The sequence below is a fragment of the Drosophila suzukii genome, chromosome 3 (assembly GCF_043229965.1).
Source record: "Drosophila suzukii chromosome 3, CBGP_Dsuzu_IsoJpt1.0, whole genome shotgun sequence".
NCBI classification, from domain to species: Eukaryota; Metazoa; Arthropoda; class Insecta; order Diptera; family Drosophilidae; genus Drosophila; species Drosophila suzukii.
The window spans coordinates 39,142,403-39,160,710 of NC_092082.1; the positions used below are offsets into that span (position 1 = coordinate 39,142,403).

Below are 18,308 nucleotides of genomic sequence, written 5' to 3' on the forward strand. Positions count from 1 at the left end.
AAGAGAACCCGACGGAGCGAGCAAATAGGACCGTGAAGACAATGATAGCGCAGTTCGCAGGGCAGGACCAAAAAAACTGGGACGAAAAATGGCCTGAAGTCATGCTGGCAGTAAACACGAGCGTTTCGGAATCTACGTGTTACACCGTCGTTCATTACCCAAGGCAGAGAACCAAGGTTTCCGGCCGCCCTATAGGACAGAGAGACCTTAGGGACCAGACGACCAACTGAGACCCCGGAGGAGAAGGCCAACAAACTCAGGGAAATCTTCGAGATTGTAAGGCGAAATCTGGAGAGAACCTCCCAGGACCAGGCTAGGCATTATAACCCTAAGAGGAGGCAATGGATGCCAGCGATGGGTGACGTCATGTGGGCCAAGGAACACCATTTATCGAAAGCGGCCGAAGCTTTCGCAGCAAAATTGGCCCCAAGATACGACGGGCCCTACCAGGTCATGGATTTTGCGTCAATCTGCAAGATACTGCACGAACACAAAGAAAGAGCGGACCGTCCACGTTAGCGAGCTTAAACAGCAACAAACGCAAAACACAAGCGAGCAGCTACAACACGCAGACTCAACAGACGCAAAACAACGTTGAAACTCCATGGATTGTCCAAGGATCCTCCAAGGATTCTCCAAGGGTTCTCCAAGGATCCTCCAAGACCACGCTAACGACACTCCAAGGTTGACTCCAAAGATCCCCCAAGGACACTCCAAGGACGCTTCGAGGACACTCCAGGGAAACTCCAAGTATGCTCCAAGGACCCTCCTAGGATGCTACAAGTATCCTCCAAGGACATTACAGGGAAACTCCAAAGATTATCCAAAGGCACTACAAGATACTCCAGGTATTCTCCAAAGACACTACAGGGTAACTCCGAGGATGCCCCAAGAACACTACAGGGATACTCCAAGGACTATGCAAGGACACTACAAGTTAACTCGAAGAATTCTCCAAGGATATTATGAAATAACTCCAAGGATGATACAAAATGACTCCAAGTATAACTCCAAGCATTCTCCAAGGATAACTCCAAGGATTCTCCACGGATTCTATAAGGATACTACGAAATAACTCCAAGGATAACTCCAAGGATTCTCCAAGGATACTACAAATTACTCCAAGTATACTACGAAATGACTCCAAGGATACTACCATGGTACCTCTAAGGAATCTCTAAGGATACTACAAGGTAACTACAAAGGTACAAGAAACACGTCAAGGACAACATGAGAACGACAAGAATTTGGAGGGGAGCAAGCCAAAGCGTCCAAAGACTCGATTGGGACTGATCAGAAAGCACGCATCAGCAGTCTGCCGAAGGAAGGGGGAAAACGGCACAGATCAGAGACTTGCACCGTAGTGTCTGGATAGGAAGAAGGAGAGGCCGAAGGATATATCGGTATCGAGCAAAAAGGAAGGCTCGAATCGGAGGTGTCGTAAAGGGAGACCGGCTTCCAATCGAACAATCGAAAAGAAACTGTCTGTCAACATGAGTACATGAGTGACAAGGAGCGAAGCGCGCAGGATGATGGCTGCTCACCAGCCGTCCGGACGATCCAGCCCGGGGCAAGGACGGTCGACAGCCCGGCGGGTCTCCAAGTGGGACGTGCCCGAGCCGGTCATCAGCTCCGACAGCGACGTGGAGTTGGTGCAAGAGCCGCGGGAGGAACAGAGGCGTTGTCGGCTTTAAAGGGCCTTGAACCAGGCCAACGGCCGCATCCCGACTGGCGCGGCGGAGGTCGAGTGGACCACCGAGGAGCCGCCCCAGGACCAGCAGGCTCCAGGTAACCAAGCCGAGTCCGTGGCAGCGGCTACACTGGAGTATCGCCGGAAGTGCGAGGCGCGACGGCGGAGCGAGGAGCGGCCGTTGAAGGAGATGGAGGAGGCACCGGAATGGCAGGCCCAGTTGCCGACTACCGACAACCACCCGAGCAACGCCAAAAGCAGCAATCCGATCCGCCGCAGCCACAGCAAGAAGACCCGGTGGGACACCACACCCGGACGGACACCCCGGCGGCCCATTTAAGCCACAGCACCCTGACGTTTGTGGCCGAAGGGGGTAGCGGAGGAGCCTCGAATCTGGATGAGCCCACTAGACCCGAGGAGCCGCGGCAGACCGGAGCCATGGGCCCCACCGACACCAAGCACCGGTCCGACGACACCAGCACTAGCAGCAACGGACGGCACGACGACAGCACTACGCGCCCGAAGTGTCCGAGGTGGTGACACGCCCGAAGTTGAGGAGGACGACGTCGGCGCCGGAAGGCCAGCGGTGGCGAGAGACCGCGAAGCACGAATAGGCCGGGGATCGCGGAGGCACCGGCGGTGAAGCATTCTGAGCGGCAGGCGCAGCCTGGACGCGCATTCCGGGTGAAGTTGGTGCCCGCGGGCATGAGGGTGTTCAAGGAGCAACCATAAATAAAGAAACAAAAATTTGGAAACGAAACAAAAACACGAAAACCGGTATAGGGCTGGGGGAACGCGGCTGGAAACAGGAGTCGAAGAAAAGGGGCCTACATAGCAGCATCAGAAACCTGAAATTAGAGAAAAGGTTTAAGCCTAGTACTCAGATCGGCTAAGAGTTTCACTAGTCGAAAAAAGTTAAAAGTTCACCCTGCATGGTCTTACTGTCAAGCAGCTACGTTTGTTGCCAAACGGAAACAAATCAATTGGAGCAATTTAAAAAAGAAGAGTAAGCTGGTGCACAAAGAAACTAAAATTAAAATAAATGAAATGTTCAACGAATGTTCTTATTTATGTAAATTAGTATTTTTAAGAGTCCTTCTCGTCCCACGGACGCTTTCCAGCGCCACAGCAGTCCATCCCCGAGTCCCAATGGGCATATTGGACCTTGAGAATGTGGGAGCCGGATTGGGAACGAGGTTGATCACCTGATTCTGCATGCCCACCATCCTGGCAATGGCTGACTATTGCTATTTCCGACAATGAAAAAAATATTCCTGACAATGAAAATACCCTAGAATAAAATATCATTGTGGAATTGACCAACCAATTACAGGCGATATACCCATAATTTCCAATGAATCGGGATGATTCAATTTAGAATGGGGGGACTTATGTGACACATTATTTAGGGGCTCTTACCCGATTTATAAACAACTTTGAGCCGAGAGCCAATCTCCAAAATAATAATTTATCCTCCATAAATGTTATCCGAGGGGCTTTGACATGGCGTTGTTGGTACAAGACCACAGGTTGTGGTTTGCAAGGAGCTCCAGGATGTGATCATACATAGACTTGTACTTCAATCTGAATGTCCCAGACTTAGAACCACAAAAGGCGGTCCTACAAATATTTCCTAGCAGTGCGCTTGACAGGTGTTTGGTTGGCCAAACGCCACAGAATTTTACACATTATAGATGGTGAAAAAAGAGGTAGACTTAAAAGTCTAGATTTGCTATATTAATGAATTATACCAGCTCTTTTAAATGGAGTAAGTTTCTTTTAATAAGTAAATAATTCAAATCTTTGTAGTACTTAAAAATTTTGAATTTGGATCGTGTGTTGTTAAGTTTTTGGCATTCAAAGATCTTATGCTCAGCATATTCAGGTAAATTACATATACTGTTACTGTGTTTATGCGATGGGGAATTCACGCTTTCATTTCGCGATTTCAGCCGATTCGTGTCTGCATAAAAGCAATTTCGTGAATTCGGCAACACACGAAATTTGACTATGAATTCAACCTGAAAGCGTGAAATGGTCACAATTAAACTCCGGTAACCCTATAGAATTATCGGAGTTGCCAGATTGATATAAATACATAAATACACCTTACTTTTAACAAATTTTTTTTAGAGCCAATGGAAACTAGCCTTTGTCTTTTATTTTGATTTTAGAAAAAATGGTATACTGGCTCGCACACACTTTATCTTTAATATTAGCAAGATTATTTCATGCGAATCGAAAAAAATGTTCGGTTTAATTATCGCTCACACCCTTTTCCACCGGTCCGGCATCTCTGTCAGCTGAGATTGATAAAATGCATGAATTCGGTCGGCCGCGCGGGATAAACAGGAGCAAATTTTATTTTTACGCTTTCAAGAAATCATGAAACCCTTAGCATAAACATAGAAATATATCACATAAATTAGTACTTACAGCTTTCATTTTGTGAAGAAAAATCTTACCATATGTCGAGTCAACCATAAGTCTATCCAAAACTTTTATACTTTTGTCATTCCATTTTATATCACGGTTCCATGTCTTTTTTGGTATATTTGGGAAAACCTTTTTGAGGTTTGATCCCTTGATTGTACACTGGTTCTTGTAATCCTCATTCCAGTTAGATTCTAAAAGTTTTTTGGATTCCCTTAGAGCATCTTTAATGTTAAGCGTAATGGCTATTCTTTCTCCTTCGTTTACAGCTGCTTTGGCAATGAGGTCAGTCTTTTCATTATATCTAATGCCCTCGTGGCCAGGTAGTTCTAGCTTTTCAACATCTGAATTCTCAATTGTGTCGGTATCTCTTGAGCCGTGTACGCTTCTGTCTTTTTATTATTGAATAAACTACCCTGCAAGCATTTTCTATTGCGGAAGGCACTGTAAAGTGACTTCTAGAAGATGAAAACGATCGCCCGAGATATCGCATTCGGATCGCGGAAGTGACTCCCGTCGGGAAGAAATGTGCCACGATAGAAAATGCTTGCAGGGAGAGTCCGCGTAACATTGCAACAGAGATTTTAAGCGGCTGTATGCAGAGGCTATTATGGACCATGTGGAAAAGGGTATTATGCAGTGGAAACACTGTGTTGTGTGATAGTTCCATAAATATTTAAATAGCGAATAGTGGAAACCGCACCTAATTCATTGTCAAATATGAACAAAAAGTGATTTATATAACAGGTTTATTTAGCCACCCAATCCACGGTCATACTGCTTTCTCAAATATAATTATAAACTTTATAAATTTCTACCAAGAAACCAAAAAAGGACAGATAATGTCGAATGTTTCTTTTGAAGAACAGATTGGAAAACGATTGGATCGTTGTGTCTCCGACACATTAGTCAAAGGATGTAAGTAAATACTTATGTAACACAGTAGCTCACAGCTTATATCATGCTGTGCATACTCTTAACTTCGACGCTGGATAGTGGTGGACTTCATAAATATTTGAATGGTGAAGGTAGCAAATGAAATATAAAATTGTTTGGAATATCTATTACTTACAGTCCCGTACCTTAGGTGCACTCTTAGCGTCTTAAACTTCAAGTGCGATTTTCTTCCTCAAATACAACTACTATAAAATTGGATAAAGGGAATATGAGTGATTCTTAGTGAAACGTATCGAGATTTTCTGTGTGGTCTCAAAACGATATATTTTTATCACGAAAGTGTACCATTTATATAGGATTTATAAACAAATAAAAAAATAGATCCATTTGACAGAAGCAAAGACATGGTGATGCCTTTTTTTTTTGTTATTGGTACAGCAAGCCTTTTCAACTTTAAGACAGATTTTTACTATCTATATCTCTTTGAGTGAGACTTAATTTTATTAAATTGCATGACTAATTTACAGTCCCTTACAAGTTTTTTTTATTGTTTTAGCTTTTTGGATGTAAATTTTATAAAATAGTTAAATTTTTAGGGTTCAGCAAGGATTATGTGTAGAACATTATACTTATTTTTATTCCCTTGCACAAGGTATTAGGATTTCAGTCAGAAGTTTGCAACGCAGTAAAGGAGACGTGTTTCCGACCCCATAAAGTATATATATGTATTCTTGATCACCATCACTAGACGAGTCGATCTAGCCATGTCCGTCCGTTTCTACGCAAACTAGTCTTTCAGTTCTAAAGCTATAGAGCTGAACTTTCCAAAAAGTCTTATTTCTTTTGCAGGAAGTATATAAGTCGGAACCAGCCGGATCGGACAACTATATCTTATAGCTCCCATAGGAATAATCTGAAAAAAACATTTTAAAAAATTATTTCTTTGGTGTTTTTTCACAAATAAACTCCTACGCTTGGTAATAACATTTTTTAATTAGTTCTGAATTTCGAATTTAATGTTATCAAAATCGGACGACTATATCAAATAGCTGCCATAGGAACGATCGGAAAATTGGTGGGAAAATAATATGAAACAAATTATAGCCTCGGTGCTTTTTAACATGTAACCTCCTACGCTTGGAAATAACATTTTTTAATTAGTTCTGAATTTCGAATTTAATTTTATCAAAATCGGACGACTATATCTTATATCTGCCATATGAACGATCGGAAAATTGGTGGGAAAATAATATGAAACAAATTATAGCTTTGGTGTTTTTTGACATACATATTATCTTATACTACAAGTATTGGGAATATAATTTTTTGTATTTTTAATTTTAATAATTATAACTGCAAGGGTATACAAACTTCGGCTTGCCAATGTTAACTTCCTTTCTTGTTTTTATTATATATCTACCATTATCTTGGGTGTTAACTTTTCCGACTGTTGTAAGTGAATGATTTATATAGTATTTCAATGAAGGAGCCGAGGAGTAGAGGTAAATGCCCCTACTTCTACCACACCATACTACGTACGTCCATGCTCTGACAACCCTTATATTTTTTACCAAAACCTTTCCTTTCCATCACAATTGACTTTTAAAATACAGAAAATATTTAATCGAATAAATACTTTTAGAATAAAATCTGATAATTGGTATACTACTGCAAAAATACAAAAACCTTAGCAACAAATACTACAAAAAGTATTTAAAAACACAAACCCAGCCGATGGAGAAAGATACAGGCAGCACAAACGTGATTTTGAGTTTCTTAATAAATTTCTATATAACCAATACATTTGTGAAGTTGAGCATAGTTTGAAGGCCAACCCTAAGGCGTTTTTGCGCTGTGTATACTCAAAAAATTCACATTCGTCTATACCTTCAACAATGTCGTATGGTGATGTTGTTGCTTCCACCGAGGCCGATATCGCCAATTTGTTTGCAGCCTTTTTATCCTCGAGCATGGAACCTTCCGATGGTATGACCTGGAAACTTTAAATTCAATTGCAGAAATTTGCAACATTGGAAGCCTGGACATATCGTATGGTGACATTTCTGAAGCAATTAGTTATTTTGATGATTCCCCGAGGCTATTCTTTGATGGAATTTCTTCATTCTTCCTTAAGAATTGTATTGCCAGTCTTTACCTACCCCTGCAAATTATGTTATCTTCTTCTTTGTCTCAAGGAAGATTCCCAATTAGATGGAAAATAAAGGAGGTCTATAAAAGAGGAAGTAAATTTGATATTTCTAACTAAAGGCCAATTGCTAAAAACAGCAACATATCTAAATTTTTCGAAAGAATAATTTTCAAAAAATTATCTTTCTTAATAAGGGGTTACATCGAACCTAATCAACATGGCTTCATTCCCGGTCGATCTACGACGACCAACTTGGCTGTTTTTACCAATCACTGTGTACATGCATTTGAGGATCACTTATAGATGGACACGATTTACACAGATTTTGCCAAAGCTTTTGACAAGGTTTGTTACTCTGCCCCAAAGGCTAAACTTTCCAAACTTTGCTTTCACTCCTCTTTTCTTAACTGGATAGCATCGTATTTGGATAACAGACGCTATCATGTTGCAGTAGGTGGCGCATTATCCCATCCTTATAAAGCGACATCTTGACTTCCTCAGGGTTGCTCCCTTGGCCGTTTACTTTTCATTATTTTTATAAATGACATTTGTGCCTGTATCCATTTTTCTAGCTTCCTTCTTTATGCGGATGACCTAAAGAATTATAGTACTGTCAGTAACGTAAATGATTCCATATTGCTTCAATCTGACCTAGATAGTATCGCTAGTTGGTGTTCCAAGAACAGTTTGCCCTTAAACCTTAACAAATGCCACATCGTTCGTGTTGGGGCGGGGTGGCTTGATCGATGAAAATAGGTGAAGCCCCAAGATCGAATGGTACCCAAAACACACGGGAGTACTTTGGTGTTTTTTTACGCGACGTGCGTAGATGTTTATTGGATCACTTTGAAATAAGAACTGCTTAAGCCTAACTTAACTTAAGCGCTCCACAGCAGAGCGGAGACTTAGGGGAGAGATGGAGAGGGAGAGCGGACGGCAGTGCGAGCGCGCGAGATGTAGATATCTGGATAAAAACTGCCGCTCGACACTGCCTCCTGAAATTAAATGCCCTTTTGACGTGAACATTCAGTCAGCTGTGGCCATAAATCGGGTTAAAGCGGATTTTACTGATGTTGCCATGACTTTAAATAATTTAGAAATTTCATTCAGAAGTAAGGAAACGGATTGGAAGATTGTAAATATATTGGGTTGGCAAGAAAGTCATGTCGTTTTTTTTCAATATTTTCAAAGATGATTTATTTATATCAGGACTTATAATTAATCAATTATGTATTGGCCGTTTTGTTCGACCACTAATGACCATCTCTCGGGCAGCTGCATAATTCCGCGCTCGAAGAACTTTTGGTCTTTTCCAGCAAAGAATCGAGACAAGTGGTTTTCGACAGCCTCATCTGAATCAAAGTTTTTACCATTCAAAGAGTTTTGAAGAGAGCGAAACAAATGGTAATCTGAAGGTGCTAAGTCCGGACTATAAGGTGGATGTGGTAGCACTTCCCAATTCAGCTCCGTTAATTTTTGCCGAGTGACCAAAGATGTGTGGGGCCTAGCGTTGTCATGGTGAAAGACTATACCCTTGCGATTAGCTAGTGCCGGCTCCTTTTCTTTAATTTTTTCCGCCAAATTGGATAGCTGGCGACAGTACACATCTGAATTGATGGTTTCATTCCGTCCCAGCAGCTCAAAGTGCACTACACCCTTCCAATTCCACCAAACAGACAGCATAACTTTCCTCTGATGGATATCGGCCTTTGATGTGGCTTGGGCTGGCTCATCTTTCTTGCTCCATGATCTTTTTCGTTGGACATTATTGTAAACAACCCACTTTTCGTCGCCAGTAATGATCCGCTTCAAAAAAGGATCGTTTTTAATCCGTTGCAGCAGAGAATAGCAGATGTTGATACGCTTAGTTAGGTGAATTTCCTTTAAGTTATGCGGAACCCAAACATCGAGCTTGCTTACGTAGCCAAGTTTCTTCAAATGGTTTTCAACCGTTGTATGCGACACACTGAGCTTCTCTGACATCTCCCGCGTTGAATAGCGCCGGTTTTCATCCAGCAAAGCCTGAATTTGTTCGTCAAAAACGGCCGATGGTCGACCAGAACGTGGGGCGTCTTTAACTCCAAAATCTCCAAGCCTGAATTTGGCAAACCAGCGCTGACATTGGCGATCACTCATGGCATCTTTACCATACACTTCGCACAATTTTTCGCGAGCTTCGACCGCTTTTTTTCCTTTTCGGAAGTAAAAAAGCAAAATATGCCGAAAATGCTCACTTTGGTCCTCCATGTTTAATTTGCTATAGCTTCCACAAATGTTATCGAATAATTACCAAATTTTCGTCGATAGTACCTAAGACAATAAGCTTTAAAACGATACTAAAAAGTGTGACCCTGGTGCTCGATTAGTCGTAAATAAATTAGATTAAAAACGATTACTAAAAAAAACGACATGACTTTCTTGCCCACCCAATATACGGTCACACTGTCGGATAGGCAGAGCCAATAAATATTTATTATATCGGATGGTCGGACTTATGTAAAGAATTACGGACTTTAATGTTGTATGTTTGGAAGGAACATTTATTGTGAGTTCTTGACCCACTGTGCACTGGCGAAAATATCGATATTCGTATGTATGTACACTGTACATATGTACATATGTATGCGAATAGCGGAATAACTTCGCTTATGTTTGTATGTCGGTGCGTTTGTTTGTCACCTGCACAACTAAATTGCAAACGATTTGCTGGAGTAAATTTGTGGGTATTGTAACTTTGTTTTTAATTTTAGAAATAGTTTAGCCGTATTTGTAGGTCGAGAAAAGTAGTTGGAGTGGACTGTATTAGAAAGAGTAGTAGAGGGACTGTATTAGGATATTTATGTAAATATACTCACGCAGCTGGAACACAGTAAAAAATAAAGAGTGCAAATCTTAGGGAAAAATTTTATGACCGGGAATTTTTTACTGCGGCTGAGTTATATTTTACACACGATTGGAATTGAAAATGTATTTGACAAATATTTTAGTTGAATAGTAGCACTGAAATATTTACTGGAGTTGTTTCAAGCGTACAATTGTGGGCAAAGGAAACTGGAATATTTTCGGGCACAAGTAACGGAATTGAAATACATATATTAAATGCCGTTGCGTCGGATTAATCACTTTTGGATTAAGATAATATATCATACAGAAAGTTAGTCGAAATAGGGTTCGACAAACTGGCTGTATGACCGGCAATTATAGTAAGTGGAACTTATCTGGAGCGGTTCAAGCCTGCTGGGAAAAAATCAAAGAAAACTCCAGGAGAGGAAAATCCAAAGATTTTGAAATCCGGCTTCGACTGGACCAAAATGGGGGCGGGGTGGCTTGACCGTTGGAAATAAGTGAAGCCCCAAGATCGAAAGGTACGTATAAAAACACGGGGGTACTTTGGGGCTTTTACGCGACGGGCGTAGATGTTTATTTGTACACTTGGAAATGAGAACTGCTTAAGCCTAACTTAACTTAAGCGCTCCAGAGCAGAGCGGAGACTTAGGGGAGAGATGGAGAGGGAGAGCGGACGGCAGTGCGAGCGCGCGAGATGTAGATATCTGGATAAAAACTGCCGCTCGACACTGCCTCCTGAAATTAAACGCCCTTTTGACGTGAACAGTTCGTAATGCGAAATGTTCTGTAACCATTCCATCCACTTATCACATCAATAACCACCCTCTCTCTGTTTGGAATGAAATAGTTGATCTGGGGGTATTATTTGATGACAAATTTCTGTTTAATGAGCACCTGAATTTTATATTACCAAAGGCTTATGCAATGTTCGGTTTTGTTAACCGGAACACTTTTTTATTCAAAGATCCGTATTCCAGATTGTCTGTATACTCTGCCTTTGTCCGTTCTAAGGTTGAATATGCTTCCTTTATTTGGAATCCCTCGCGAAGTGTCCAGGTCAATAGGATTGAAAGGTTGCAGAAAGTTTTTGAAGTTTGCATTGCAATCCTTGCATTTTACTGAACCGGCTCCGTCCAATGATAGTCAGTGTTCCCTGCTTCACACTTGTTCCTTGAAGGATCGCTGTGCAACTGCTGGCCTTCTCTATCTGAATGATCTGCTAGTAGAAAATAACGATTTTCTCCGTACCATGGTTCCATTCCTGGACCGTGCTGTCAGGACTAATTATGCTCGCAATGAGCCACTACTAAGGGCTCTTCCTTGCCTTCCAGCAAGAGATTCAGCTGGGGGGCCAAGAAAGATATGCTAAGGCAAACCCTTAGGGAATATTTTAAAATTAATTTTCAATAATAGATTTAAGTTAATCATATGTAGCCAGATAAGGATTAATTCATTGGCTTAAAATAAATAAAGAATCAAAGCTTCTCGCACTCCCTTAAGCTGAGGAAAGGGTATATAATAGTCGAGGCCATCCATTTTTTTTTATTCCTATTTGATCATAAATCATTCAAAAAATCCACCCCTGTTTAGCGCCAGTGCTAAAGGTATTGAGGCTATGATCCGCTGTACATCTACTCGGTTCACATTTGTTTGGAAATTTTAAATTCTACTTCTAGACCTGAGGGTTGACATGATCCTTTTACGTAGTCATTTCGCCTCTCTGGCCTTCTTATAGTTTTCGAAATCAAGCGTTCACACGGACAGATCGTTCCGATGTAAACGGGTTTTGTTCGAAATCCTTGTTAGATTTCTTTCGAAATTTTTGAGTGCAGTGTAAGATTGTTATGGTAGACCGCTTTCTGCTTCGATTTTTTATCTTTAGCTGGAGGTATGCCAAGGTCCCTATGAATGTTTTCCCCAGTGACTGCTCGCAATATTTTTGATTGTGAGCGCTGTATAATATCAATGTTGCTATTACTCGCGTTCCCCAATGAAGAGTAAAATTGTAGAGCATATCCTTGAAATCCAGACACAGAAGGGGTCGACAATTTATAATCCAGTGTAGGCTGCTAGCTTTAAGTTAGAGATGTATTTTGTTCCATTCAATGTGCAATGTGCTAGCGGGAGGTTCGATTGTCGGTTAAGAGTTTGGTTCAGTAATTTTGATTCGTCAGTCTGATAGCCAGTTCGGGGGTAAAATTGGACATTTAAATTATTGTATAAGGCTACCAACTCGAACTTGGGTGCTGTGCTGAGAGACTCAATCATTTTGTAAGTTATTAAATCAGCTCCTCCTGCAGTTTTTTTGTCTTGATCAAGAACTTCTTGGAGATCCTCCAGAACAAAGCCCGGATTTTCATTTTTCTTTCTGGAATATAGATTCTCATCAAGTACTCTGCTTTCAGGAGGAATTTGCTCATTTAAAAATTCCAAAAAGATCTTTACCCTTCCTGATAGTTTTTTAGACTTTTTTAAAACCACCATGCAGTTTTCGTGTTTTGGTGTTCAATTCAGTTATCTTTATAAAAAAACCTAGTTTTCTTGGCAATGCCATGCTTTACTTTGACTATCAGAATTTTTTTTCAAAAGTTGCTTTAATTCATCATTTACCATGCCTTTAAAGTTTTGTTAGCTCCAAAACAATATGTGGCTGCCTTGATTTCACTCGTCATATTTTTAATGAGGTTTGATATACTACCACATTACTCAATTTTTTCTAATTTGTTGAATAATCTGTTTATTGCTAAAAACTATAAATAAGTTTAACTCAGGACTTATTTTGTAAACAATTGAAAAATAATGGCTACCATCAATGTTTAAATTTTTACATGTCCGTTCAGTACAGTGAATACCTTTGGTTAATGTCAAATCTTGCACTAAACCCGACACTGAGTGTATGTTTCTTTTAAAAGTTGGACTATTATTGTTTTCGAGTCTGTATGCAGCACTTGACATTACCCTTTTTAGAAAAACTACTTTGCTGTTGTTTATATTTGTGGGACTGGGTTGTAATTATACTTTGCCATGTCGTTTTGTTTTCCATTTCTCCTTTACGACCAGCTGTTCTGTTTTGCCAGACCAATCCAACAAATCGGCCATCATACACTGCATTCGTCTCAAATGCGTCGTCTTCATTCCACGGAATCCACGGCTTTAGATACTCAGCGCAAGTGTTCGTCTGCCTTGGGCCTTCGCTGAATACTGGATATTGTCTATTGAGCTTGTTTGCAAAATTCATCACCAAGAACCATCTCCTTGTCCAGGAATTGCGACTCCACCACCAGAAATTTTGTTATGAAATGTTCACGATCAATTGTTATTTTATGTTAAAACGAGCCCGACGGTTTGATCTTGTTTTGGTCTGATTTTCCGAACCCGATGAGATAGATATTACACTCACATAGCTTTGTCTTATTTAGATTTTTAAACGCGGTATCGGTAGCCAAATTGTATTTGCTTCCGGTGTCGATTAGAGCGGTGAATGTTATGTTATTAGGCTCCACTGTTATGCACATAAACGCCTGAGCAAATGACACCTTACACATGTTGGTTGCTTCCACTTTTTCACATAAACTCTTTTCTGAGCATTCTTTTGCGATGTGCCCGAAATTGTTACACTAAAAACACTTTCTTTGATTTTGTTTTCGCAATTCGCGGATGTGTGACCTTTTGCGCCGCAATTGTAATATTTCATTGCTATCAGTTCTGTTAGGCACTGCTTGCTTTTTGTAATCACTTTTTGCCTCCGTATGGTTCGCCTTTGAATACATGACTTGGTTTTTATTCTCACTTTTTGATTTTCCGAGGATTACTTCGTAGCATTTTAGTTTGTCCGTAAACTCGATCAGACTTTTTGCGTTATAGAGCACTAGTTTATTAACACAGGTATCGTCAATCCCATCCATTACGTATTGGATTAAGGCACTGCTTTCAATATTTCCTCTAGAAGCTATTGGGTTGGCAAGAAAGTCATGTCGTTTTTTTTCAATATTTTCAAAGATGATTTATTTATATCAGGACTTATAATTAATCAATTATGTATTGGCCGTTTTGTTCGACCACTAATGACCATCTCTCGGGCAGCTGCATAATTCCGCGCTCGAAGAACTTTTGGTCTTTTCCAGCAAAGAATCGAGACAAGTGGTTTTCGACAGCCTCATCTGAATCAAAGTTTTTACCATTCAAAGAGTTTTGAAGAGAGCGAAACAAATGGTAATCTGAAGGTGCTAAGTCCGGACTATAAGGTGGATGTGGTAGCACTTCCCAATTCAGCTCCGTTAATTTTTGCCGAGTGACCAAAGATGTGTGGGGCCTAGCGTTGTCATGGTGAAAGACTATACCCTTGCGATTAGCTAGTGCCGGCTCCTTTTCTTTAATTTTTTCCGCCAAATTGGATAGCTGGCGACAGTACACATCTGAATTGATGGTTTCATTCCGTCCCAGCAGCTCAAAGTGCACTACACCCTTCCAATTCCACCAAACAGACAGCATAACTTTCCTCTGATGGATATCGGCCTTTGATGTGGCTTGGGCTGGCTCATCTTTCTTGCTCCATGATCTTTTTCGTTGGACATTATTGTAAACAACCCACTTTTCGTCGCCAGTAATGATCCGCTTCAAAAAAGGATCGTTTTTAATCCGTTGCAGCAGAGAATAGCAGATGTTGATACGCTTAGTTAGGTGAATTTCCTTTAAGTTATGCGGAACCCAAACATCGAGCTTGCTTACGTAGCCAAGTTTCTTCAAATGGTTTTCAACCGTTGTATGCGACACACTGAGCTTCTCTGACATCTCCCGCGTTGAATAGCGCCGGTTTTCATCCAGCAAAGCCTGAATTTGTTCGTCAAAAACGGCCGATGGTCGACCAGAACGTGGGGCGTCTTTAACTCCAAAATCTCCAAGCCTGAATTTGGCAAACCAGCGCTGACATTGGCGATCACTCATGGCATCTTTACCATACACTTCGCACAATTTTTCGCGAGCTTCGACCGCTTTTTTTCCTTTTCGGAAGTAAAAAAGCAAAATATGCCGAAAATGCTCACTTTGGTCCTCCATGTTTAATTTGCTATAGCTTCCACAAATGTTATCAAATAATTACCAAATTTTCGTCGATAGTACCTAAGACAATAAGCTTTAAAACGATACTAAAAAGTGTGACCCTGGTGCTCGATTAGTCGTAAATAAATTAGATTAAAAACGATTACTAAAAAAAACGACATGACTTTCTTGCCCACCCAATAGTTCTTTCATTTGTAAAAAATACTCCTACAGACTTTCACTTTCTCATTTTTCTGTCAGCCATTAATTTGTGAAGTCGAGCACTGTTTGTCGCGGTTTTGAACTCGACTAATAAGACTTGCTTTAGTTGCACCCAACTCGTTAATTCGCGGTCACTATTCGCAAACATTTTTGCAAGACCTAGTAGCGATCGTTTGGCAAAAATGAATTTTTGTAATTCGTTCCAAAAAAAAACTTGTCCCACACTTCGACCGGACTGAGTCTTCTACAAGGTGAGTTCCAAAGTAAACAGGACTTTTTTAATCTAGCGCCCTTTAGTGGCGCCATCTATGTCAACTGGTGCGTTAGAATCTGTGATCACCGAAAATTCCATCGAAACTGTGCGTGAATTCATAAAAAATCAGCCGAAATCATCATTGAAATTCATGGAAATAGAATTCAACATCTCCAAAACATCGATTTATCGCATTTTGACCGAACATTTGGGCTTACAAAAGGTGTGTGCACGGTTTGTTCCGCACAAATTAGCTGACGTCCAAGAATTGCTCAGAACTCAACATTCGAAGGACATCATTAAAGAGGCAAAAAAAGACCCGAACTTCCTTTACAAGATTGTGACTGGTGACGAAATGTGGTGTTTTCAATATGATCCCGAAACGAAATGCCAGAGTGCTGAATGGAAGGCGCCGGACGAGCCGAAAGCCAAAAAATCGCGCCTGGAGAAGTCAAAAGTGAAGACAGTGCTGATTTGTTTTTATGATTCCAAGGGTATTGTCCACAAAGAATTTGTTCCACCCGGCCAAAACGTTAATGCGGTATTCTACATTGGAGTTTTGAAGCGTTTGGTGCGCCGTATTCGACGTGTTCGGCCCGAGTATCGCGAAGATGGAAGTTGGCGTTTGTTGCACGATAATGAGCAGTCTCATCGATCGACGCTTGTGTCCGACTATTTGACCAAAAATCACATTTTAACCATCAACCACTCCCCGTATTCACCTGATATGGCACCTTGCGACTTCTACCTTTTCGGAAAAATGCATTTGCCGATGAAAGGAAAGCGTTATGCAGACGTAGAGGCCATTCAAAAGGCTTGCACCGGCATACTGGCGGCCATACCGGGCAACGAGCTAAAACACTCGTTCGACATGCTTTTGGTCCGTGCAAAACGCTGTATTAAAGCAGAGGAGACTATTTTGAATAAAATAAATTGATTTTGCCGAAAAAACTATTTGTTCTGTTTTTTTTTTTTAAAGTCCTGTTTACTTTGGAACTCGTTATTTCTGACACACTGACGCACTGATGCTGCTTGGAATGCTTATGGCTTCCTCTTCTGCTTTATTCCCTTCGCTTTCGTCTTCAGATTCATCACCTTCGCTTTCGTCGTTATCGTTCTTATTACAATCCCCGTTGATCAGCAAGGAATCTTTTTTCAAGTTGTAAAAGTTGAATTCGCGACAGCTAAATAGAGCGGACGTGTCTCGTGCGAGCTCCGCGAAAAGTGCAAGAAAGTATATAAATATTTAAAACAAAACACAAAAACTAAACTAGTTAATTTTAAATAAGCGAAAAGACGCTAGAACCCTAAGAAATTTATGTCTCAACTCACAAAATCGGTGTAATGACTAAAACTAGCACATAATTATTTTATCTTATAATAATAAATAAGTGCCACGCTAATAAAAGCTCAATGAGCTACGAACAAAATAAAGAGCGACTAAGCTCCGCGAGCCGAAGAGTGGTTACTTTTCGTGTGGTTCAACGCGTGATAGCAAAGTGCACAAAAACGACCCTACTGTCGGTCAATAGCCAAAGAGCACGATCTTGCTCACCATGCTTACCTACGGCTACCCCCACTCCGACGGCGTGGAGTCAACACCAACAACATGCAACGGTTAAACTTCTGCATCCGCACTAAATTTGTCAGCAACAACTACAGCTACGGCTATTACTTCGGAATCGACTGCAACCGCAGCTCTAAATTCAACGGCAACAAAAACCACGACAACAAATCAAAACCAAAACAAAATTCAGCAAGCGAGTCCGGCCATACAGACCGGACTAGATCGGTACATCCATGTCAAGCGTAAGCTTAGCCCGCAGAATTCCGCGGTAGGTAACAAGTCAAAAATAAACCGTGTCCAAATAGAAAAATATAACCCGGGAGATCCAACAGCAATAGATTTGCGCTTCTAGATGAAAATGAACCAGAACAGGCTCAGGGGACCCAACCGAAACCTAAGCCCCCACCCATTTACATAAGGGAGAAAATCTCGAACGCCCTGGTCAACAAAATTGTTGCGCTGACCGGGGACGGAAACTTTTATGTTGTTCCGGTCACAAAAAGGGGATATCCACGAAACCAAGCTTCAAACCAAAACTGAAGAACATTTCCGAGCAGTATCCAAATACCTGTAGGAAGCTAGGAAAAGCTACTACACGTACCAAGTAAAAAGTAGCAAGGGCCTGCAAGTGGTACTAAAAGGAATCGAGCCCGACGTAACCGCGAGCTGGAGCCAGACAGCAGAGTCTTGAAGGAAAATGAAGTGCACCCCATTTATAACCTGCAATACTTATTGCACCGAAGAATTAACGTGGAAGAGCCAAATAAAAGGAACGACCCAGTGCAATGCACAAATTGTCAGGAGTATGGACACACCAGGTTCACTTCGAACAGTCTGTGTAGCTTGTGGAGACTTCCACATTTCGGCTAACTGCCCTGCCAACAAAGAAGACCCCAAAAAGAAAAAATGCGTTAACTGCCAAGGTAACCACACGGCAAACTACAGGGGCTGTCCGATCTACAAGGAGTTGAAGGACCGCATGCGAAAAGTGACAGCAACGCGTCATCAGAATACCCAAAATGCGTACACGGCACGGCTGAAAGATTCTCATTTGGTCAACTAAATACCCAGAAGGGCTTCTCATACGCCGATGCCCTTCGATCAGGGACGGAAAACCCACTGCAGTCTAATCTAGGAAACGCTCAGCAGATCCAAGTACAGTCACAAAGCACTCTTGAATCTATGATGGTCACCATGCAACAAAGTATGATGG

At 41.2% G+C, this 18,308-nt stretch overlaps 2 protein-coding genes across 6 annotated transcripts in view; one reads left to right on the forward strand and one right to left on the reverse strand.

Moving 5' to 3' along the window:
* Positions 1–18,308, reverse strand: part of LOC108011916 (uncharacterized) — a 323,723-nt gene that overhangs the window by 69,746 nt on the left and 235,669 nt on the right. The window lies entirely within an intron of this gene.
* Positions 4,688–18,308, forward strand: part of LOC108011918 (retrovirus-related Pol polyprotein from transposon gypsy) — a 29,781-nt gene continuing 16,160 nt past the window's right edge. For 2 of the 3 annotated variants that reach the window (XM_070996864.1, XM_070996863.1), the window contains exon 1: positions 5,023–5,151. The gene's annotated coding sequence lies outside the window, so the exon portion shown is untranslated. Of the gene's footprint in view, positions 5,152–5,210; positions 5,422–18,308 lie in introns of those variants that run through there. The other variant, XR_011604427.1, reaches the window with a different exon arrangement.